This window comes from Megascapheus bottae, chromosome 19, assembly GCF_031878675.1.
Source record: "Megascapheus bottae isolate mThoBot1 chromosome 19, mThoBot2.hap1, whole genome shotgun sequence".
NCBI classification, from domain to species: domain Eukaryota; kingdom Metazoa; phylum Chordata; class Mammalia; order Rodentia; family Geomyidae; genus Megascapheus; species Megascapheus bottae.
The window spans coordinates 26,978,913-27,003,120 of NC_143527.1; the positions used below are offsets into that span (position 1 = coordinate 26,978,913).

At 43.2% G+C, this 24,208-nt stretch overlaps 1 protein-coding gene across 10 annotated transcripts in view; it reads right to left on the minus strand.

The window, feature by feature from the left end:
- Window positions 1-24,208, minus strand: part of Fhod3 (formin homology 2 domain containing 3) — a 400,155-nt gene that overhangs the window by 248,127 nt on the left and 127,820 nt on the right. The window lies entirely within an intron of this gene.

Consider the following 24,208-nt stretch of genomic DNA (forward strand, 5'->3'; position numbering starts at 1 on the left):
GCAGACTGCTCTGTGTCACTTGTATCTGTGGGTCCACATGCACATAGGACTTCAGTCTGTGATTCATGCAGCTAACTCTGTTCCCCCACCTCTCTACTACCTAACTCACCATACAGATGTCCTGTGAGCCCGAGTGCCAAGGAAGTGAATTCCACGTGTGCCACTGCCTGAAAACCAGGCAATGCAAAAGACAGGAGACTCCTCATGTGATGCAGGAAAACGAGCCTGAAGTCAACTGAGAGCCCACACTAGACCAGCAAGAAGACAGTGATAGGCTCCAGCTATCTGTAAACCTCTATCTCCTTTCTGAGCCCCCCTCCCAAAGCTTTTCCTTTCTCCTTTCAGCTACCTCAGTTTTGTCGAAGCCAATAAGGGTAGCATAGCCCCAAGCAGCACAGAGCATAAGGAGATCCTGCCACCTCCAGCTCAGTGGGAGTGCTCTTGCTTTTGAAAGTGATCTGTGGTCCTCTAATACAAGTAATTAGTCTTATACTTTAAGCTGTCTCCATGCCAGGAAAACAAAGCTGCACAGCAACCAAGAATGGTAGGTGGGTCCCTTCTTCATGACTATGAAGAAATCCTAACAGGAAGATTCAAAATATAAGTACAAGGTTGGGACCAGGCTGAGTTTACAACTGAACAGCCCTAAGTATTATAAGCAGCTCATAAGCATCAAGGCTGTAAGAGACAATGCCTCTTCTAGCAACTGCAGGGGGGACATGACTTATATAGTCCTATTGTCAGACAGGCACAGCCCACTGCTAAGGAAGGAATGACTGCATGAATGTATTCGCTCAAACAGATCTGCTGAGTGCAGTTAGCTCTGTGGCATTAACCTTTGAGGAAAGGGCAAGTAGCATCCACCTGCTATGGGGCCTGGCAGGTGTAATGGGAACTCTTCTGCTCAGGTCTGAACCAGCACCCTCATCCTGCCTTTTAAAGCAAACTATGGGGGAGTCAGGAGTTTAGCCTAGTGGAGCGTGCTTGCCTAGTGTGCACAAAAGACCCAGGTTCCATTCCTCGGTACCACATACCTAGAAAAAAAAAAGTGAGCTAGACCCCTTACATAGACACAATCACTGCGTTACACTCTAACTTATAACTAGCAGAGGGCAAGAATTAAAGTATACTTTAAAGATACTGCCCCTTTTTTGTCAAATAACCCTGCATTGCCCATAAACATTAGTTCTGAAAAGCACAGTCAAAGGAGTCCTGGACCTTTTGCTCAGTGAAGAGTGAAAGGAAGACAACATGGAGGAAGAAAGAGCGTATCATTCTTTTCAAGAGCCAGTGGCGGGGGGAAAGAATTAGAACCGATTTTCACCAGTGAGAGAATGTGGAAGGCAGGACCCATGTCAGCATTGCCGAGGAACTGGAGAGTGAAAGATGAATCTTGAACAATACCCTGTGGGTCCATAAAGACACTGCCTTTAAACACACTAATTCCAGCACACCTTCTGCTCACACACGTCAAGCTCTGTGAGAGAACCTGGATGGAGACCTAGGAGTCTCTGCTCACTGAGATACTGCCTTTTCTGCTTCCTATCTCCCTTTGAGAGGAGATTTATTCATAGACAAAATGACCATACCAACATCAAAAATGCTGTTTGTACCAGATCCAGAGAATAAAAGCATTATGATTTTTCAGGTGCAGACCCAAGAAATAAGCTCATCATCCACTAGGCGTTGAGCCACATGAGGTGACAAATGTTCTCCAGACACCAGGCAGAGAGAGATGGTAAAAATGGACTCCATAAAATGTGACCAAAGGCAGCTGGCAGAAAGTCAGTGGGTGAGACTCCCAGAAACAAAGAAAGCACTCAGCCTAAGTTCCTATCCACGCTGGACCAATCCTTAGGCTCCCATTCTGGTTGTCTGTCCATCTTATGTCCATCAGACAGGCCACATGAGCCATGGGTACCTAGCAGTTAAGACCATTTCAATCTGCAGTCAAGGTGCATGATTACATGCTAATATTTTATCTCTTTGTTTTCTTTTAATTTCCTGTGGTATTAAGTTTGAACTCATTGCCTCCCGTTTGCTAGGTAGAAACTTTACCATTTGAGTTCTGTCCCCCATCCCTTTCTTCTGTAGTTATTTTCTACAGAGAGGTTAACATTTTTGCTAGGGTCAACATGGACCACAGTGATTCTATTTCCATCTCCTACATGCCTAGGATGACAGGTGCATGCCACCACATCCAGATTTTTTGTTGTTTAGATGAAGGTCTCACTCTGGTCCTCCACCACCACCCAACAGCTAAGAATAAAGACATGAGCCACAGCACCAGGCTTACGCTGATATTTCTAAGGAAAGCAAGGCAGCATAGTGGAAAATAGGTTTTGATTAAAGAAAAAAAAAGTCTGTTATTTCTCATCTCTTTTGTTGACCCTTGGTTATTTCATATTGCTACAGTATCTTACCTTATTATATATATATATATATATGTTTATTTGTTTATTTGAAATAGGATAGGGAAGGGAGAAAAACAAGATGAAGGGAGGGGTTGGGGAAGGGAAATGAGGACAGAAACACGAAAAGGGGTAGCAATGATCCTTAAAGTAATGCACTTTCTATCTGGTGAATATAATGTAACCCTTCTATTAATTACAATAAAAATATTTTAAAAAAATTAAAAAGTTGAGTGTTATGACTTTGGAAATCATTTTTATAGTGTGTTTTGAAGCTTTTCTAAATAACACACAAGTTGTAAAAGAATATAAAATGTTAGTGCAAATTCAGGTAACACAGGTGTTTAGAAACTTCTGCAGGGAACTCTTAGGACTATGGAGTAACAATCTCTGATCTAAGCAATGTCTTCATTTTGCTGAAGAAACTAAGGAGGAGCAGAGTGGTGTCAAAGTCACTGGTCTCACACCTGAGACTGGAGGCCCAGAAGCAGGAACAAGTAACTGAAAATGGCTACTGGAGAAGGAATCTGCCCCACGCTCTCTTTGTGCAGTAAAAGGTAAACCCCAGAGTTACTGAAAGCTTCTTTGCATCCTAATTGTGACGATTCTGTCACTGTACAAATTCAAATAAAGAAGGCCACACCTAAAAAGTGCTGAGAAGTCTGAGTCGCCATCCCTCTGTGTATACCTACAGTGATGATGCTCAGTACTTCTGAGTGGCTGAGAGACAGAGCTCGACAGCCCGAGGATAAAGAGGCTAAACAGGAATGATCCGACCAGAAACTGGCCTATGAAGCCCTCATTTCCCCCCAGACTCCCTTGATTACAGTCACACCTCAAATACTTATCAGTAACATGATCCTTAAATTAACCCTGTATTGTCTACAAGTCACAACTCTGCTGAGCACTAGGCTACAAATGTACATGAGATGGATCTCAGTCATCAAACAAGCTTATAGCCTAGTGGAGGAGACAGACATGCCCCTAAATTACATCGATGTCACATGAGAGAATGATGGCAGCACTCAGGGGTCCCACAGGAAGGAGTGGCAAAGCCCAAGATCCTGAGTCTGGAGAGTGGAGAGTCAAATGAGGTGACCCTGAAACAAAATCAACCAGTGAGAAGTACATGTAGGAGGGGAACCCCAGGAAGAGAAAAGAGCCAAGTATCCAGCCACACATCAAAAGCCATGTGGTCAGGGAGGACAACGGTTTGGATGTGACCAGAACCTGGGCAAGTTCACTTGGGGGAGATTGGCCCAGATCTATGGAGAGATGTGGGGAAGGTCTGTGCAGAGAGAGCCCTGTGGGACCATGTCATGGGATTCCAATGTGGTATGTTATAGGCATTCACACGGGACTGTGTAGGAATGTAGCAGAGAAGTAATTGAATGAGACAGGGTCTTATCAAGTTCACTGCCTGCATGACTGACCAAAGCAGATGAATCAGAACAGGGAGGAGGTAGGCGTTGGAAACCAGAGGCCTTTGAAATGAGATACTAAAAGAATGCAGACCGCTGCCCTGACACAGCCTTTATCCTTAGACAGCTAAGACTGGAGACTGAGGCAGAAGCAGCCCCCATCTACTATCCTCCTACACTGGCCTGAAACCATTTCTCTCTACTTCCTCCACATTGTTCCTCCCTATCCCCAATGCTCCCCTGGTGGATTCTTAGTGTTTTCTTACATCAGCATGCTAGGCTGGAATTGAGTATGAATGGTGAGGTGGTCTAGTATTCCATTGTTGCTTTCAACCCTACAAATGAGGCATTGCCACTCATTGTAATACAGTTCGTGTTGCTTTAAATATCCTTAACCATTTACTTGAAGTTCTATCCCTTGAAAGAAATTATCACCTTCTTGATGTCAGAGCCTGTGAATAATTTATCTCTCAGTCCCAAATTAATACCCCAATAAATAAATCATTAAATGACAAAGTAGACTATGACTGCTGGAAAGAACAAAGGAGGACCACATATCATAAAGGCCTCAACATCTTGTTGGGGTCACAGCTTTACCAGCAAGCCTCAGCACTCTCTAGAGTCTTACCTTCTGTGAATGAGCTCAAGTCCCCAAAGACACAGCTTCACTCTCTAACATCCCTTTGGCTATATGATCAAAGGAGAACACATGAAAACCACAGTGACACTCCTGACTGCCAGACTTGAACGCAATCCAACATCTCCTCAGAATGTGAATGGGTAAACAAACTGCACTAAAGCTACAGAATAGAGGGTTTATTAATGAAGCAATGAGTTACCACTGGCATGGTGGAAGCTCTTGCCTGTCATCCTAGCTACTTGGAAGGAAAAAATCAGCATAATCATGATTCCAGGGCAAAAACTTAGTGAGATACTATGTCAGTCAATAAACTGGTATGGTGGTCCACACCTGCCATCCTGCGAGGCAGGAAAACCACAACCCCCAGGTCCATGTAGGAAAAAACTGTGAAACCCTATCTAAAGAGTAACTACCAAGGGCTAGGAGTTTGGCCTAGTGGTAGAGTGCTTGCCTAGCATTCATGAAGACCTGGGTTCGATTCCTTGGTACCACAAATGTAGAAAAAAAGCCGGAAGTGGTGCTGAGGCCCAAGTGGTAGAGCTCTAGCCTTGAGAAAGTCCAAGAACAGTGCTCAGGCCCTGAGCTCAAGCCCAGGACTGGCAGAAACAAATAAACAAAAAAGAATAACTACCAAAAAGGATAGGGTTATGACTCAAGTGACAGAGCACCTGCCCAATAAACACAAGGTCCTGAGTTCAAATCCTCATATCACTGAACGCTCCCCACACACACATGCACAAACACAAAAAGGTGAGGGTTATCAAACCACAAAAACACCATTTCCCAGTCAAAGAAGTCAGTCTGAATGAAAAGGCTGCAGTCTTTGGGGAAAGATCCAAGAATATGTCTGTTCTGAAATGACAAAGCTCTGGGGAGAATAAAAGGATCTGTGGTTGCCTGGGGCATGGGAAGGGGAGCAGGATGAACATATGGAGTATGAGGTTTTTATACCAGTAAAACTATGACTGTGTGTACTGTCACAGTGGACTCATGTACCATGAATGTATGAGGACCTACAGAATATACAACATTAAGAATGAATCTAATATCACCCAGGACCTTCATTAATTATGCTTATGTATTCATTCACTAATTGTAACAAATGTACTCCATCTGTACAAGATATGAATGGCAGGGGAAACAGGAGAATCTAAGCAGTGTAGGCAAATTTCTATATTCCACTTTTTTTCCACATAAAGCAAAATCTGCTCTTCAGTCCCCATAGTCTATTTTTTAATTCCCAATGCAAATCCCAATTTAAGGCTTCAATCCCAATACCTAAGGCTCTCTGTGTAACACATGGTCAGATCTAGCCTGGACCCGAACTAGGGAGGAAGCCACCTCCCAGTTCCTGTTGGAGTCTCTGCTTGGATGACAAGGTCACCTGAACCCAGCCCCAGTGGGACCCAAGGCTTGTCTATCCAAAGCACAATCATGCCCTGCCCGTACTCAATGGCTCTTTACAAGGAAAATGTTCACTCTCCATGCCCTAGATGCTTTGAGGAGAAATGGATATCTATCTAGTCACTGGAGAGAAAACAAGGACCATTAGTTGGGGTCAAGGGAACAATCTGACATCAATCATGTCACCCAGCAGAACTGGCAAAACTCAGAATACCACCTGCCCCACTGCTTGGCCTAGGCTCTTCCACTGAGTGGCTTTCAAAGGGGGAAAGGCCAACCGCCCATGACAAGCATTGTAGACACAAACAAAACCCAATACAAGAAAAGACTGGATTCCTAAACAACTGTTCTCAACAACTGCTCTAAGTTTATTCACTAGCCTAAGGGGTGGGGAAAGAGGATTCACAGTAAGAAAAACATATCAGATTTCCAAGCTTAAGTGCAACAAACTTTAAATAGCAGTTTTTGTCTTACAAGTTCACACCTCCATGCAGGTTTAGAAACCCAAAAGGACAAGCTATATACACATACCCTCCCTGATCTTGGAATATTTTCCCAGACTGTGGGCTGAGCCCAGGGTGGTATATGACATGGTGAGCTACTGTGCTAAGAACAAGATATGATGGCACCCATGTCTCACCCCCAGTGCACTAACAGCAAGGTTGAGTCCAATGCATGAGACATGGCCAAGGCTCAGCACGTGAGGATTCAGCTCTGAATTGCTGGTGAACTTTTACTAGAGGTAAGAGGGAAAAAGAGCCAAAAGAAAGAAGGTTCAGGAAGCTAGGTGCAGGTGGCTTAAACCTCTAGCTATTCAGAAGGGTGAGGTCAGAGGATCATTATTCAAAACGAACTCAGGCAGGCAAATCTACAAGACTCTTGTCTCCAACTGACCAGGAAAATCCCAGAAGCTGAGATGTGGATAAAGTGGTGGAACTTCAGCTTTAAGAAGAAAAAAAAAAGGTCAGGCAGGAGAACAGGCACTGAATTCAAGGCCCTAGTACAAGCACAGAAAATAGAAGTAGAAGAAGCTTCTGAGAAATCATTATTGCTGAACCTAATGCATTTCCTAAAGAAATCAGACATTGGCATCCACTGAATGACAAAATTACAAAAAACCCGCATGTATAGATAGGGCCTGATAACCTTGAGCTATGTGTTCTTGGTGGATTGAGGGGGAAGCAGCCTTGCATCTCATTCTCAGGACAACAGAGGGCCTCCTCCACACTCTGGATGTTCTGGTTTCAATCACACTGAATGGTCATTGCCATTCTGGGAGGGGTGGAAGTGCTGCTGCTCAGGTCCAGTGGGCCCAGGGTGTCACCTCAGCACTGCCCACTCATATGCTTTTAGCCATCTTAATCTCTCTGGGCTTCATGTTTTTCATTTGCAAAAGAGGAGGCTGGCATGTTATACTCTCAGAAGGCTACCAACTTTAAAAAAAAAAAAAAAACACTTGAACACCAGATTGAGCACCTGTAGCTCCTCAAGGCCCATCCTCTTCTGATGAGGGAAGGGGAGAGGGAAAGGGTACAACCACTTTGGTTTGAGAGTCTGAGAATTTCCTATAATTGACGCCTACTCTCGTGCCTACCAATTCCACTTTGAGGGCTTTCCATAAGGAAAATGAAAAGTACTTACACATCCTGAGAAACAATCCAATCAATGCCCACGGGGTAAGCATATGAACAGAGTAAGTGTGGTCAACTCAGTTCTGATCAGCAAACACAGGCTATGAATGCATGCAACATCCCTGGCTAGATTTCAACATTATGCTGAATGAAAAGAAGCCAGATACATAATTCCCTGTGTATGAAGTTTTGGAAAAGATATATCAGATCTATGGAGATAGAAAACATAGCAGTACTTGCCTAGACTGGTGGTAGGGAGGGAGGATTATGGGAAAGATGCATGAAGGAATTTTCAGGAAATATCTTTGATTTTCCTTGCTGTTCTCCTAAGTCATCACTCACAAAGGGAGACATTTAAGATGTGTCTCTCATTGCATGGAAATTATTTCTCAATAAAGTTTTAACTGGGGAAAGGAAGAAGATTGATCCTGGAGAGTTTGAAATTCAGTTTGAGCTCTAACTCTTCAGAGACTCATTTCCCTTAAGTAACTGTTTCCTTTCTAGATAACAACAGCCATAATAACACGTTATGAAAACTTGCAAATGGGTCGCTAGAAAACATCCCACAGATATAAAGCAATGCATCAATTATGAAACTATGAAATCAAGGAAGTGTAGATAAGGGGAACTGGTGATCCAGAAATTGAACTACGCAGATTCCTTTGTGCTAGGGTTGGGAGAGGAGAAGCCCTGTGTTTACTTGGGTGGTGGTGTCTTCACCCACTCCATCACCTAGAGAGTGGGGAGGGGTGCTGCAGTTGCCAGCCATGACAGCAGTCACAGACAAGCTTTTGGAATACAGGGAGATGTTTTCCTCAGAGGTGCTAGATATGCAAAGCTGTATGGGATAGACTTGAAGAGCTTGATTCACCAAGAGACCCTCAGCTAGAGAACCTCAGGGTAACTTCTAGGAACAGCAGACCTCCAGGCATGCTGGGGAAGTAAGTCTATGAGTCAGGTAGATGAAAACAGGTTCAGCTTTCAAGGTTCAGAGGAACAGAGAGAACATACCAGTCTGGCACATCTGGAGAGCCTCTACCATTCTGTGACCGGCAGCGTCATTCCTGTGGTCTGGATTGGTAGCTAGCTCCCTCCTAAAATTGTTACCTATCTACCCTGCTAAGAGGTAAGACTGGCTATGCAGTATCCCTGGGGATACTACCATTTGTGCTGAGTTTCAGGTTCATGGAGTACAACTAGTGTCTTCCCACACTATGTAAGCCATTTGTCACCACACAGCATTCGCACAGGGCTCTCCTCACTGTCCTTCAGCCCTGCTATGTAGCCAAGCTGACTCTGACTTCCTTTTCCTCAGGGTCTGGGCCCTGGAACACATCAAGGTCTGTTCCATCCCAGTCAGGTCAAAGGGAAACTACTGGGGAAGCCCTTGGATTTTCAAGGAAGGGTAGGGAACTGGGAGCAGCTGTGTACTAAGACTGATGCTTCTGATTAGCTACTAGAGTTGCCTGCATTCCAAACCTCCCTCCTTCCCTCCCATTCCATCTTTCCCTCTTCTTCCCTCCCTCTCTCTTCTTCAGCTCCCTCTCTCTTCCTCTCCCCAACCCCCACCCTCTCCCTTATTGTTTCTCTGTTCTTCTCCTTTCCTCCTTTCTTCTTTACTTCCTTTTCCTTCTCGGTATGTTCACCATCGGTTCACAGTGGAGTCTGAGGCAAGTGGGCCTCAGAAAGAAAGAATAACAATCACAAACCACTAATAGAAATCAAGTTCATCCATGTGACAAGGGCTCACTTGCAATATTACAACACAATCCCCAAGTCATCATGAGTAGGGCAGGCCCATCATTAGGTCAATGATTTCAGGCTGTGAAAGAGACTCCTTTCACAGGTACAATCTGTGCAGGTTGCAGCAGGTGCAACCTGGGTACATGGATGTGAAAAGAAAAAGACACATCTGTCATCCCAAATACCCCAGAGGCATAGATTGGAGAGATCATGATTTAGGGCTTAGGTAAAAAAGTATCAAGACCCTATTACAATAAAAAAAAAGCTAGGTAAAGTGATTATGGCTGTCATCCTTAGCAACATGTGAAGTTTCAGTAGGAGGGTTATGTTCTAAGCCAGATCCTACCTGAAAAGATAAGTCAAACAAAAATGTCTGTGAGTGTGAATCAAGTGGTAGAGTGCTTACAGGCCTCACCAACTACATCCCCCATGTCTCCCAATGATAACGTGCCTGCTGCTCTACAATCAAGTGCTAACAGGGTACCAGGATGTGACCACGCCCTCCAGGTGAACCACTGACTTGGTGGCGACTCAGGCAAAACCGTGAGAAGCCTAGCTAGTACTTGCAGCTCCAGGACTAGAATAGGAAGCTGAGAGCCAGGGTGGAGGGTAAGGGGACTTTCACTTTCTCTTCCTCCCCACATACGGGAGCCACAAGCATGGAAAATGTCCTCAGTAATCTTTGTGGTCCGACAGCAGGGCCCCAACTGTCACCACACCCCCAGGGGACTGGAGCTTTTTCCTGTGTCTCCACATGGCCTCAGGAAAAGAGATGAATACCCGTCATTATAGCCCACTTAGCAGCTACCTCAAACACAACTGCACAGAAAGGTGCCATTAGGACCAAACCATGCACCCAAACCCTTGTTCTGCCTTGCAAAAAAGCAGAGTTTTGTTTTCCCTACTCTGAAAATTATGAGGGGCGCTATGTTTACTATTCTCATCAAGACCTCAGACAACTACATTTTCTTTTATCAGTCTCTATCTGTTTGTAGAGGATATTTAAGCACTGTTAATCATGAGTTACCATCTCCATCTTTTTTTGGTCAGTTGTGAGGCTTGAACTCAGGGCCTGGGTGCTGTCCCCAAGTCCTTTTACTCAAGGCTAGTCTTCTACCACTTTTGAGTCATAGCCCCACTTCTGGTTTTTGAGAGGTTATTTGGAGAGAACAGTCTCACCAGGACTTGTCTGTCCAGGCTGCCTTCTAACTGTGGTTCTCAGATCTGAGTTTCCTGAGTAGCTAGGATTACAGGCATGAGCCATCAATGCCTGCCTACCATCTCCATCTTTATCTTCAGAGCAACATCTCCTTGGCCAATCTGACCCTTGGCATGTGAGAACATAGGAAGGATTCAGCCAATTTCCAATCCTATCATCAAAAATCAAGATTATGCATTTTCTGTGACACATGTTAAAAGAATGGGACAAGTGAACAGGAAAAGGTTTTGAAAAGTCTTTCTGGGCAAGCTGTCTCAACCTTGTAATCCTAGCTACTACAGAGATGGAGATTTGGAGAGCTGTAGTTCAAAGCCAGACCAGGCAGAAAAAGTTCACAAAACTCTTTTGCAATCAGTGGCTGGATGAGTTATTCCAACAATCTGGGGAAGGCTGAAGTCCAGACCTGAAGAGCATAAATTAAAACCTATCCCCCAAATAACCAACTCAAAAGGAGCTGGTTGACTAGCTCAAATGATATAGCAACTGCCTTTCAAGAACGTACTTTTGCATTCAAACCCCACTACTCTCCTCATGAAAGAAAGAAAGAAAGAAAGAAAGAAAGAAAGAAAGAAAGAAAGAAAGAAAGAAAGAAAGAGGGGAAGGGAAGGAAGGGAGGGAGAGGGTGGGAAGAACAGGGAAAAAGGGAAGAAGAGAAATCAGTTTCATTCAAAAGGGATTTGAAAAGCTGCACTTTGCCTCTGAAAGAGTTCTCACAGCTAAAACATCTACCCTGGGATCATAAGATGTCATGCATTTTAAATAGATACGTGTGTGTTACCTTTAATCTTCTTACTCAAGGAACTTATCAGGTACAGATTTTGACTGAGTAGGTCTGGGTAGGATCTAAGGTTTGGGATTCCTAACAAACTCATAAATAGCACCACCATGGCTGGTGGGTGGTCTGAGGACAAGCGTTTGGTTAATACCTACAGTGATGTGGGAGAGGCCCATCTACCAGGGTTTCCCATCAGAATCATAAGTCTATTCTAGGATGGCTCCCCAAAGTGATTCTGATTCAACTGACTACATCTGCTCACTGGAGCTCATTCTCCAGTACAGTAATGGCACATTTAACACTCAAGTCATGGCATGGACGGACAGATTATGCAAGCACCTTGCTTTACCACAAATAATCTCCAAGCCAGCTCTGCAACTGAAATACGAGAGTAATACAAAATTTACTCCATTCACAGAGAAGCATTTGCCAATAGGCTTTCATAGCACATACTATGATATTTTTTTCACCTAGGATTAAAACCTAGAAGGTTGATGTAGTGTGAATTCCTCCAATGCACACATGCTCATCACACTTAACAGATCAATCCACCACAAAACACAAAAGATGGTAGGCTTTGTAGGATTATGCATCAGGCACAATCTTCCCTCCCCCCATCGCTCTTCCCTTCCTCAGGTCAAAGATTTCAGTTAGCAGTGTCAACCCAGAGCTGAGTGAAATTGTGGCTGTGAGCTTTCCAGACTGTTCTTGAGTGTTTGTTACACTGCCTTGCCTCTCTATCAGCCACCCTATACTGCTGGCTTGTCAGATTGGGCTATAATACAGAATCTCTGGGATGACAACCTTCAAATATCAACTATCTGGTTAAGATCTCAAATTATTCCAATGCCCTTTACTCACAAAGCACAAGACCTCCTCTCCCCATACCCAGGTGTTCTGAAAGCAGGATGAGGATTTGAAATGAGGTTCTATCTCTCTTACTATTGTCTGAACCCACACATCAATTCTGGAGTACAAGTTGGCCCAACTGGCTCAGAGAAGATTCCACTGTGGCCCTTGGCTATTTCTTTTTTACCAGAAATGAGTCATGAACTGTAAACCTGGCATGTATTCTATCATGTTCTTTTGTGTCTCATATTCAAGCCAATGAATATGTATTGGTCTCCCTGAGATGTGAAAAAATAAACATGAAATGGGTTTGTTCTCAAGAGTTTGCAAGCTTGTGTGAAATCTGTTGCACAAAACAGGATAGAGGGGACTGTTAGGAAGACCTCAGCACACAACACTGTGGGCAGCCTCCTGACCCCACCTTGATCCCCAGCCTCATCTGACAAAGAATCAATCCTACATCTAATATCCAGCCACTATCTACTACACCTTTGTTCCAAACCATTGGCTCTCCCCAGAGGCATGTGGAATTCAGCCCCTGTTATCACCCTGCTTTTTCTTCCCAGTTCCTACACAGCACATGCCCCTAGATCTTAAGGGCTCTCATCAGAGAAGCTCTTTATGGGTAAGATTTCTTTGCTAACCTCTATTAGATCTTAAACCGACATCCAAATATATAATCTTATTTCAGAACCACTTCTTGCTTTTTTTTTGTTCTAGTATTTTTCACTCTCATACCATAGCTTTCACTTCTTTTTCTTATTATTTACTGTCTGAACTGTTAAGTTCTACAAGGCTTTGAGGCTTTCTTCTATTTAATGCATGGTTATAGTTCCAGAACTTTAAGCACTGTCATATAACAGGTACAAATTCCACTGGTGGAATGAAAGAAGTACCAATTCTCTCCCTCTTCTTCTCTTCCCATGAATAAGTAGTTTGAAGTCTCCCCCCCCAATGTTTCCTTTTATATATATATAATTTCTGAGAGCTGGGAGTAACTTTCAAAATTAAGACAGATTGTGTCAGATATAACCACTTTCTGCCTAAATCCTTACAGCTCCAACCCACATGCTGGTACCAAACAGAAACAAGCTCCTTCCTGTCATTGCTCAGAAATTTGAAAGTATGAATTAATGTGTTCTCACTCTTGACTAGATTAACATGAGTTTAGAGTCAAACTATCTCTGGTTTTGGTAGTGTAAGAAGTTTTTCTTTTGTGGGTAAGAGGAGAATTTCGAAGGAAGAGAGAATTGCCTTGGTGTGTTTACAAAATTGTGTTTAACCTGTCTCCAGTGTCTCATTTTCATGTTTAATTGACTGGGAAAGTGACTGCATAAATCCAATCTTTATTATCTGCCTCTTACATTAATTTAGTGATGAAATGGTATTTCAAGACTTGAAGAGATAATCATGTTCATCTGGTATCTGTCCATGGTACCAATGGAAACCATTGTAACTCTTTTTAGAACCACATGAGAAAAGTTCTTTGTTGGGTCCAACTTGAGAGAGTACAGAGTGAAAAAGAGAGGATGAAGGGAAGCTAGGGAATGCTGCCCTGTAAAACAGCAGAGCTCTGCCTTCTCAGCCCCTCCACAGCACCTTATGGAAATTCCCCAGCCTTACTAAAATGATCACACACTAATGCTCCCTTTCTTTCCATTGTCTTCTCCCAAGCCCTGCAATCCTAGGGAGAGTTTTGGCTCACTTGAAGAGCTCAGTCCAAAAGGAGACTCTCAAGAGTCGATTACAGCTGACTGCAGAAATTCCTGAGGCTTTTTACTGGGAGCTGAGAACAAACACAGAAAGCAACAATGACTTGTCACCCCTCCCATTCTTCAGTCCTGTTGCTGGGGAAAATGAAGGCTCATTTCCACCAATAGATGGAGTAGGATGGACATGCGCTCTAAAAATGCAAAAGGATTCAGTGTGCACAAAGCCTGACCCACAGCCAGCACAAGAAGACTGGTTGGAAGTTGCTTGAGTTTCTAGAGAAATAAAAACATGTGGCTAATGTCTGAAGAAAGGGACTAATGCATAAAAGAAAATTTACTAGAATCCCCTCAGAATCAAAAGCAGGGTGGATATGCTGATAAACCTCCATCAAGATAATTGCTAATTTCTGCTTATATATATGCAAAGGACATTGATGAATAATGAATTGATCTGTTCTACAGAACCAGAGAAAATTAAGCCAAATGTCATGTTCTGCCATTGTTTTGTCCTTTGCTTCAGTTAATGAGAACAAGGTGACAAAAGTTACCACCTTTTCTTCCTAGAGTCTTAACAGAAACTGTGAACCTCCAGAATAAAGTTAAAACTGTAAACAAATAGAAAATGCCTTTGACTACCTAGAATGCCTATCACTAATAATAACTCCCTTGAAGTATAGCTTCAAAATACATGTCTCTAACCTCAGAAAGACCAAGATGGAGCTATCATTCCTTCTTTGGAATGGACACATCTCAGCTACCCATAATATTCTAATACCCTGATGAGCCATGAAAAATGGCCCTCTCGCAATATATGTGCTAATAGTTCCCAACAGAATTAAATCAGATTTGCTCTAAGGTCCTAATGTGCTGGTGAGTAGGTGCTAGTAGCACAGGCTGAGGTGAGGGTGGGGAGCCTAGGGGCCCCTGAAACAGGACATTAGAGGATAAGGCATGGAATGGTGCCACTGCCCTGGAGGACAATTGTGAAAAGATACATTTTCCTGTGTCCACTCCACAGGATATATTTGATTTTCTTTGATATGAAGCAATTTGGCTACATACAATTTGCTTACTAGCTTAAATCTGGAGGCCCGTGTTTTAGGATTGAAGGATTTGTTTCTGATTCTTCCCCTGGGGCTGCAGCTAGGGGAAGAGCTATGATAGAAGTGGAATGCAGGAAGGTCTCAGCTTAGGATACATTCAGCCAAGACACCAACTTACTTGAGCAAAACCTGAGGAGAAGCACACATCCATACATCCATTTTTTTAACTTTTATTATGAATGTGATATACGGAGGATTAGAGTTACGTAAGTAAGGTAATGAATACATTACTGTTTGAACAGTGTTACCCCCCTCTCTTATTTTCTCCACTTTTTCCTTATGCTGTAAAGTTCATTGAGTATAGAGAAAAAATTTAAGAATGTAGACTAAGAATGAATAGTCATAGTTAAATATATTCCCAAAGTTATATATTCCTAAAGTTGCTTTCCATAGCCTGACCAACTAAACATCTTTTAACATGGAGCTATTAACACAAACTGACCACAATGTGCCTAAAAATTTTAAAAGCTGTTAACATATGACACTACCACCTGAAATGGCATAAACTTAAACTCTTAGGGAAAGAAAGTCTGGGAAGTTGATCACAAGATGAAAAGGACCGCAGTTAGCCCTGGGACTCAGGGTTTCTGAGAATGACACCAAAATGGTTATTGTAAGTAACTCCCATCATCTTTAACAATCAAGGAAAAATAAAGGAAAGGTATAGTAGCTGCCTTAGAATATAGGGCTAACCTTTAGGTTTTTAAATCACTACTGCATTATATAGCTCATTCCCATTTCTGAAAGCAATGTCACATACTATGTAAGCATCTGAATCCAATAAAGGTCCCCAAAGGGGAGCCATGAGATGTGAAATGGCACAGAAGCATCTGGCATGCCTATTATTTAAACGGAACTATCTGACATTGATAAATGTCTGCCAACCTTTCTATGTGCAGTATAAACTATATTTAGGCTGTTCTCTTTGCAGAGGGGAAATAGAGTAAGAAGTCAAGTGCTAGTCTAGAAGACGAGAATAGCAAAACATCTTCAGTAGTTTGAAGGAATACATTGAGCTTCAGAATCAGCAGGAGTTCAGAGTTTATCAGTAGTAACTCAGCACAACCAACAGACTGTTAAGACAAGAGTCTGAGAGCTGAGTATCACAGTTCAAAGCCAACCCACATCTCCAGTTAATCACAGAAAAAGCAGAAATGGTGCTATGGCTCAAGTGGTAGAGTGCTAGCCTTGAGCAAAAAGGAGCTCAGAAACAGTGCCCAAGCCCAGAGTTGAAGCCCCCAGAACCACCAAAAAAAAAAAAAAAGAAGGAAGAAAGAAAGAAACCTACCAGTAATTGTTTCCCGCCTCAACTCCTATGCCTTTGTGCCTTTGTTCAGTTTTAGGAGCCATCTTCAGTGGTGAATGCTGTACCTATCCAACCACCTCAGCTTCCTTCCTCTAGACAGTCCTCTATCCTTTCCTCATCTCACTAAACACTACTCGCATTCCAAGACCTGCCCTGAAGCCTGTGTCCTCACCAGACCACTCCACTGCCTGCTCTGTTTCTCCTGGGTTGACATCTTGAAGCACATCAGGCTGTCCTTCCTAATATATCACTTAGTTATGACTCTGTGTGACACTCTGTGTGCAGCTCTTCCTCCCCAACTTCTGCTAACTACTTGGCTGGCAAAACCCCTCTCCTGTGCTTCCCCACATAGGCTGGCAGCTCCCAAAATGCAACTGGATAAAGAAAGAGCTTAAGGACTCTTCCACTTTAATTGACCTCCCCACTTCCCTGCCCCCACCCTCCACCAACACTGTATCCAGGCTGGATCGTTACACTAAGAACAGCAGATCTTGGGAGGAAGAAAGGTCAAGAGATTGTTTTTCTTTGATGTGTAATTCAATTTGCTTCCCAATTCCTAATTTTTCCCACAACTTCCTTTGAAGTGGCTAATTGACATGAAATAACTGCCTTTGATCAGGAAAATTCAGCCACTCATACTGGTTAAGAGCTGACTTCGACATAATGAGAACCACACATCCTATAGTCCCTCTTATTTTCAGTGGACCAAAGGGAAGAGAATTTGGCATGCACACATCTCAGGCATGTGGAGAGTCCCTCGAGGTAGCCAACCCTAATGCCCCAGATCACTGTACACTACCACCTCCCCATCCTATCCAGAGTCCCTGGGGCCCTTGTGAAGCCAGTCTCAAGACCACTGAAGCCAACAGAGACCTCAGTGGCTGGAGACAGAGATTCTTTCCTGTCTACTTGACACCCTGGAGTGAAGGAGTTAGTCTCTCAAGGTCCACGGGCAGCCCATGAGACATCCCGAACAAGCAGTACTCAGTAGACCTTGGCTGTGACAATCAGCAGAACCATGTACTTGTATACTGAGAACAACTTTCATGAGCGAGGCCCCTCAGTCTCCTCAGGTACACTCAACACTATGGCTAACAATATTAGTAAACCAATTTTTTTTTTTTGCAGTACTAGGGTTTGAAGTAAGAGTCTCTCATTTTTCTAGGCAGGCAGTCTACTAACTGAGCCATACCTCAAGCCTGTTCTTGCCCTGGTTATTTTTGAGATATGGTTTGCCTCCTTCCCGGATACAAGCCTGGATCACAAGCTTAATTTTCACTTCCTGTCATGGCTACAATGACTGGCACATCCCAGCTTCTCTGTTGAGATGAAGTCTTACACTTTTCTTTGCAGGTTGGCCTAGAATCACAATCTTCCCTATCTCCACCTCCACATAGCTACTGCATACAACTAAGAATTAAGGAGGGATAGCATATGAATGCCCAAACTAGTCTGGAACTGTGATCCTCTCAATTTGTCTCCCAGGTAGCTAGGATTACAGACGTGAGTCACTGGTGATGGAGGGGGGAAAAGAGTGGAGACCAAAGGTAGGGATGATTTTGACCAAAAGCACTGTACTCATCACTTGACTTATGGAATTGTAACTTCTTAGTAATAATAATGCAATCAGCTTTCTTTCCTAACAAACCTAATAAATTGTACTAATCTTTTTTTTCAGCATATAGATTTTTAGATATAATTCCCTAGGCCATTCTTATTTCCTTAATTTGTATCTGTTCTCTAATTACAAAAGTAGTACATTCCCACTATGGACAAAACACTGCAATTTACATAATAAACACCAGAATTATATATCTACATATGACATCTCCTCTAATCCTATACCTGTGAATATATTTCTCCTGTTTTTTTTTAATGAATAGAATCATGTGTACTTTTAAACTAAGCAATGTAAATAATAGCGCTGTTACAGAAAAATCCTCAGAAATTGCTTTATTGGATTTTACTCTGATGACAAGGTCTTCCTATTAGAATTGAGAATTCCTAGCACTGGGGTCCTGGCTCAAGTGATAAGAATCATTGCTTAGCAAACACAAGGCCCTGTGGAGTCCAAGGTCTCTCAAGCTCTAAGTTTTCAATAGCCTGGAAGCTGAGAGGTTAGCACTAAGTTCCAGTTTCATTTCCACTCTAAAAGCTAAACAAAGGTAGGGAAGAATAAGAGCCAAACAAGAGCTGAAATAGAACACAAATTGACATTAATAGTTTTGTTAAAAATCAATACAAATGACATTAACAACTAAATCTTAACTTACTCCTCTACATCATCATTAGTATTTCTCATTTAGAAACTGAACCCATGAGACCAAACAGAAGAACTGTGTTCCTGGGAGGAGTGGAAGAGGCTCAGAAGCAAATGGACAGGTACAGCTCTGGGAGCACAATTATTCCTCTGTTCCAAGCTCACCCCACAACCAAGATGAAAAGTTCCTGAGGAAATCTCTATGACTTTTGATGGTGTCTAGTTGTTAAAAGAAACTGCTGTTTTCTAAATTCCAATTTTAACTGATGAGGGTCAACGAGTGGAGAAAGCCAGAAGTGAGAGCAAATCATACTCTGAGAACATGGATGTCACTGCCATACATCCATCACATAGAAGAGTGGGGTTTGGGATCAGCTGGGATCAGATTTCGCAAAGCATTCCTAAGTATTTCTAAGTATTCCTAAAGTCCAAGGATGTTCTTCATCAAGGATGGTCCTTTATCAAGCTCTAGAGGATAGAAATGTTGCAGAGATACCGGAAATCTGAGGATGAGTAACAGACAGGGAGAACAGCAAGATGACAGAATACAGTTTCTCCTCAGTTCCAGCTCTTCCCTAGAGTCAACACAGAAAGGAAACTCATCTCCCTGTATCTCATGTAAGGATGCAGAAGAAGGACTGATTAATTCTTCCTAGAGCAACAGTGCATTCTGAATATGTCCAGAAGAGATAGGAAGAAATTAATTTTTTTAAACCCTCAGATGAGAAATTGGGAAGTCGGGTTGCTAAGCAGAGCTGCAGGTCTCAGGAGAGTCTCTTCCATGATTAACTATGAGCCTAAATAAGTCTTTCCCCGACTTTGCTTGGTTTCTTCACAGAGATGGAAAGCTGATTAACACAGGCAAAAAATAGATGAGTAGCAACTTAGAACTAGAGAAAAAAGACAGGGAATAACTATGAATTGTCCTCTAAGGGGTGAGAGAAATATTTGAAATTAGATTCTAGCAATGGCTTCACAATTTGGGGAACATGTTTTTAAGCATTAAATATATCCTAATAAAGATATCTTTTTAATAATTTTGATTCCCCAAATTAAATACATAACATTACACTAATTGTCTTATAAATAAAAGATGGATGGCAGCCAGGTTTTGGTGGCTTAGGCTTGTAATCCTAGTTACTCAGGAGGCTGAGATCTGAGGATGTCAGTTTAGAGCCAGACTGTACAGGAAAGTCCAAGAAGACCCTTATCTCGAATTAATGAGCAAACACTGGAAGTGGAGATGTGACTCAAGTGGTAGAGCACTAGCCTTGAACAAAAAAAGCCAAGCTCATACACACACATCCCCCCCCAAAAAAATTAAGATGGATGATGCCACAGTAATCTGCCAGGGACCGGCTGGAAGGATATTACAACAGCTCTCCTCACATGATGCCTTTAGATGCATTAGCCAAAAACATTATCTACGCTAATTCATGCTTGAAAGTTCATTAAAAGTTGCATCTCGAATAGAAATGCCATGCATTTAAAATTATGACAAAGTATGTAGCATTGAGAAATGGAATCTGCAATTAGAACTCTTCATTTTTTGGCTAGAAACTTACTTTTTTTTCAAGCAACATCATTATCTGAGATTGAAGACTTTATCCTCTCAGCCAGAGTTGGCTGACTTTTGGGAATCATGGGTACTGAAATGACTGGAAACAGCAACTGCTTGGTTCCCCACCTGGGTTGAAGTCTTTCTCAGGTATTTTGTTACTGCCCACAAAAGCTATGAAAATCATTGCTCACATCATCTTGTTTATGTAAAAGTCAGTGGGATGGAAACAAAATTGCACTATGGTATCTGTGTCCCAAGAACAAATAACCTCCCAGCTGCAAAGAAAACATCACTCACACAGTAGATATTCTGCAAGTGATTGTGGGAACAGCAGCAAATCGACCACCTTCAAACACGGCCATTTTCCCATAAGGAAATTTTCTCTTGCTATCCTCACCCTGGTGATTCTAATTTTCTACACCAAAACCTCAACAGGAACATTCCAAAGTCAGCATGGTGGACAAAAGGAGTCTTTACTGGGAGAAGTGCTGAATCAATCATTGTTCTGAACCAAACTCCATGGCTACTCTTTGTTATAAGTGAGCCCAGACCTAAGAAAACGCCCAGGGAAGTTGGTTGACAATGACTTGCTAAGAATACTAGATGACTGAAGGGAAACAGAAGAAATGATTTGTATGCCCAACAACCTTGAAGCCTTGAGGAGGAGGGAGAACACATGGTAAAGCAGGATGCCAGCCAGCTCAGGAGTAGGAGCTGGGGCTTGAGGACTTGGGAAAAGTGATATGCTGGGGAGGAATGAACGCAGCTGTCACCACCTAGTGGCACTTGGAACAGCATCCACAGAGCATGTGGTTATGTCCCTATGCCTCATGGGCCAAGCAGAGTACCATGGTCAACAAGCATCTTCATCTTCATGAATTCACCCTCATGCACAGGTGTATGTACACCTCTGCCTTTTCTTTTGTGGCTGGAATGCATGCACATTGTCAACTCAGAGTCTCAATACCTGAGCCACGAAGAAATAACCAGGCATGCTAAAGCAGAACTGAAAGCACTTAAAGGTAAAGCAGGTCACATATACAATTGTCACTTCCCTACTAAACTACATCCCAGGTTGCCATCTTGCATGCTTTTCACCTGTTACTTCATTTCCAATTCCATGGCCTGGGCCCTCTTATCCCCTCCTACCAGTGTGCACATCAAGGTCCAGAGGTCATTAAGATTGCCTGACATTGTAAAGCTAAGCTGAACCCTGGATAATTGTGCTTTGTGACTCCATAGACAGAGTGGCTTGTCTTAGTTTACTTACCAGGGAACATCTAAAACCACTGAATGGACTCAGTTATCTGTACACATCACTGGGTACCATGCCATTTAAAATTCTCTTAGTTGGTTGGCCAACAAAGACAAGAGGACCAAAGTTTGAGGCTAACCCTGAGGAGGAACAACAAACAAAACAATAACAAGAAGAAAGATGGAAAAAACCTTACCCCCGGGCCCATGCCTACAATCCAGCTAAGCAAAAGGCAGAAGTAGAAAGATCATATTTTGTCTGAGACTACCTCAGGACAAGCTGGACAAGACCCTATCTGAAAAATAACAAAGGCAAAAAGGGTTGGAGATGTGACTTAAGTGGGAGAGTGCTTTCCTAGTGAGTGCAAGACCCTGAGTCCAAACTCTAGTGCTGCCGAAAAGATCTTATGTTTTCTACGTGTTATACAATCATAAGCTATGTAAATTTAGTGAGCACAAGGGCTTCAGGAGTCCCTCTGAGAAGATCCTTGAGCTTATTCTCTGCCTCTCCAGTCTACTTTTGTGACAAATTCATGTTCACACCGCTTCCTTATTAACCATGGTCTACATTTGACCCTTGTCAGGCATCCAGAAACCTCTCCACAAAGCTCCACTATCCCTACAAGATAATTGTCTTAGACAGACATGAACCATAGTTCCTGATCATGTCTGAGCTCATTCTGTTCTCCCCCAATGCACCTGAGGACACTGAAGCCAGGGAAATGGTAGGGTGCCCATTGATATTAATAATGTTTACTGAGCATCTTCTATTAATGCATACATCTTTGGCATCAAGCAAACCTCACTGAGGTGAAGAGAAACCCATCTGCAATCTCCTGACTTGAACAGAATATGTACAGCCATGTTCATAGCAATCCCTTGCTCACCTGGGAATTTCTTCGACGTTTGCCAGGCTCCTAAGGACAAAGTGGCACAGGTCAGGCCCCTGCTCCAGGTATGCACCTTCTCCTACCATCTGGAATTCCTGCCAGCCTTCCACTGCAGCACGTCCTCATGAGCCAGTTCCCTAAGCTTTTCAGTTTCTTGACAAAGAACAGGAACTAGTTTTCCAAAACCTCTCTTCCCACACATATGCATTCCATAATTACACAGATCAGGACACAGAGGGAAATATGCATGAAAATGACTTGATTTGTGGAAATAATCATATGCTTATACTGGCTTAGCCACAGAGCACTGGAGTTTCCCCCACAGACCCTCTTTAACCCTCCACCAACTTCCCTGAGGGCTTGAGGGAGCCCACAACTCCGAAACAACTTGAATGCCCTTAAATCCTGGTCAGAGGACCAACTGGTTTCACATTAAGATCCATCTAAAGGCAACGGGGCCTTGCAACCCCTTGTCAAGTCACACATGCCTGGTTATTTTTGTGCCCACATCAGCTGCCTCTTGTTAGCCTGGTAGCAGAGTGCAAATGGTTTGTTTTCTAGAAGATTTGATGTTTCTGTCCTTAATGTGCCATCCTGGAACTGCCATTGTTAAAGGACGAGGTGATTGTTAACCTGTGGTAAATGGAGCCAGCCTGTGTATGGAATCAACAGAACAGACAAGAGCTCCCATGTTCCTGTCATAGACTACGTCTCTGAGTAGGGTTTGCACCTATCCCTTAATTTGCACCTAAAATTCACAAAATCTAGCTATGGATGAGAATCAATATCTGCTAACTCTAGTGCTGGGCTGGACACTGGGATGGAGGATGGGATATGCTTGGCACTGTGGGTATATGTACAAGCAACTCTCACCCTAAGTCTCAACAAGCATGAAAATGGTCATAGTTTGAAAGGTGCCCCTCGCCCCCCCCCAATACAGCAATGCCAATGTCCTAATGTAAGAAGAGCCCAACACTCAGGTTGTTCTGTTCCTTCCTAGTGCTTGGCACAATTGGGAAACACACAAATGTCTGCATGAGGCACGGGCCTGGTCTATTCTAGTTCCCAGTCCTGCTGCATCGGGGGCAACGTTAATAGTAGAGTAGTGGCTGCACTGTGCCAACCCTCACTAATGGCTCCAGAAGTAAGGCAAAGACTGCAAGATGTCAGGGACTGAGGAGTGTGTGTGTGTTTGGTGGGGAGGAGGCATCTCAATCTGCCAGAAGAGCCAGAAATGCTGGTATTGAAGAAAACTGCCACCAACCTTCAGATAGTCCCTTTACATGTGTGAGCCACAGACTTCTCTCTCTATGAAGTATTAAGAGCTAGGTGGTAGAACATGATATGATTACTAAATTCCCATCCACTCAGAAAGTCCATGATTTCCTCAGATTGGAGCTGACTCTTTCCATCTGCTCACATCCATAGGACACAGCCAGGAGAGGCCCCAGCCCTCCCCGCTACTTACCCACAGAGGACTCCCAGAGCCCATCTCTAAAGCCCCAGCTGTGCATTCCTGAGTTGTAGTTGGTATCTTATCACCCTGTTATTTAAACCACCTCCGCCTTCCAGGTCCCCAACTGACATCCCTGACCATCTGGGCCCTTATCACTCTATGTAGCTGGCTATTCTTAGCACCAACATTTCTCCCTAATGACCCTGTCCTCCTCACTCCCTGTCGGCACCTCCCTGCTGATGTGTAATCCAGACTAAGGGAATAATGCCCACAATCCATATTGCTTCAGCAGTCATTTACGGTGGCAGGAACATCAGACTCAATCCAGTCACGCTCGGACTCCATGGAGAAAAATCATGGCTTCCAACAAGTCAACCTTCACAGTCAGAACTTGGGTGTTTTTCATTTTGCCGATTCCCTACCTATCCTTGAAAATATTATACAGAAGTACCCGAAGAGTTGAAGTAGGAGACAGACCTGCCCCTGCCTTCAGACTATTTACCTACGTTTCTTGGAATTTGGATTTGAGTTTCTCCACTCCCATGAGACATGCAGGAGTGGGTGCCCTGCCAC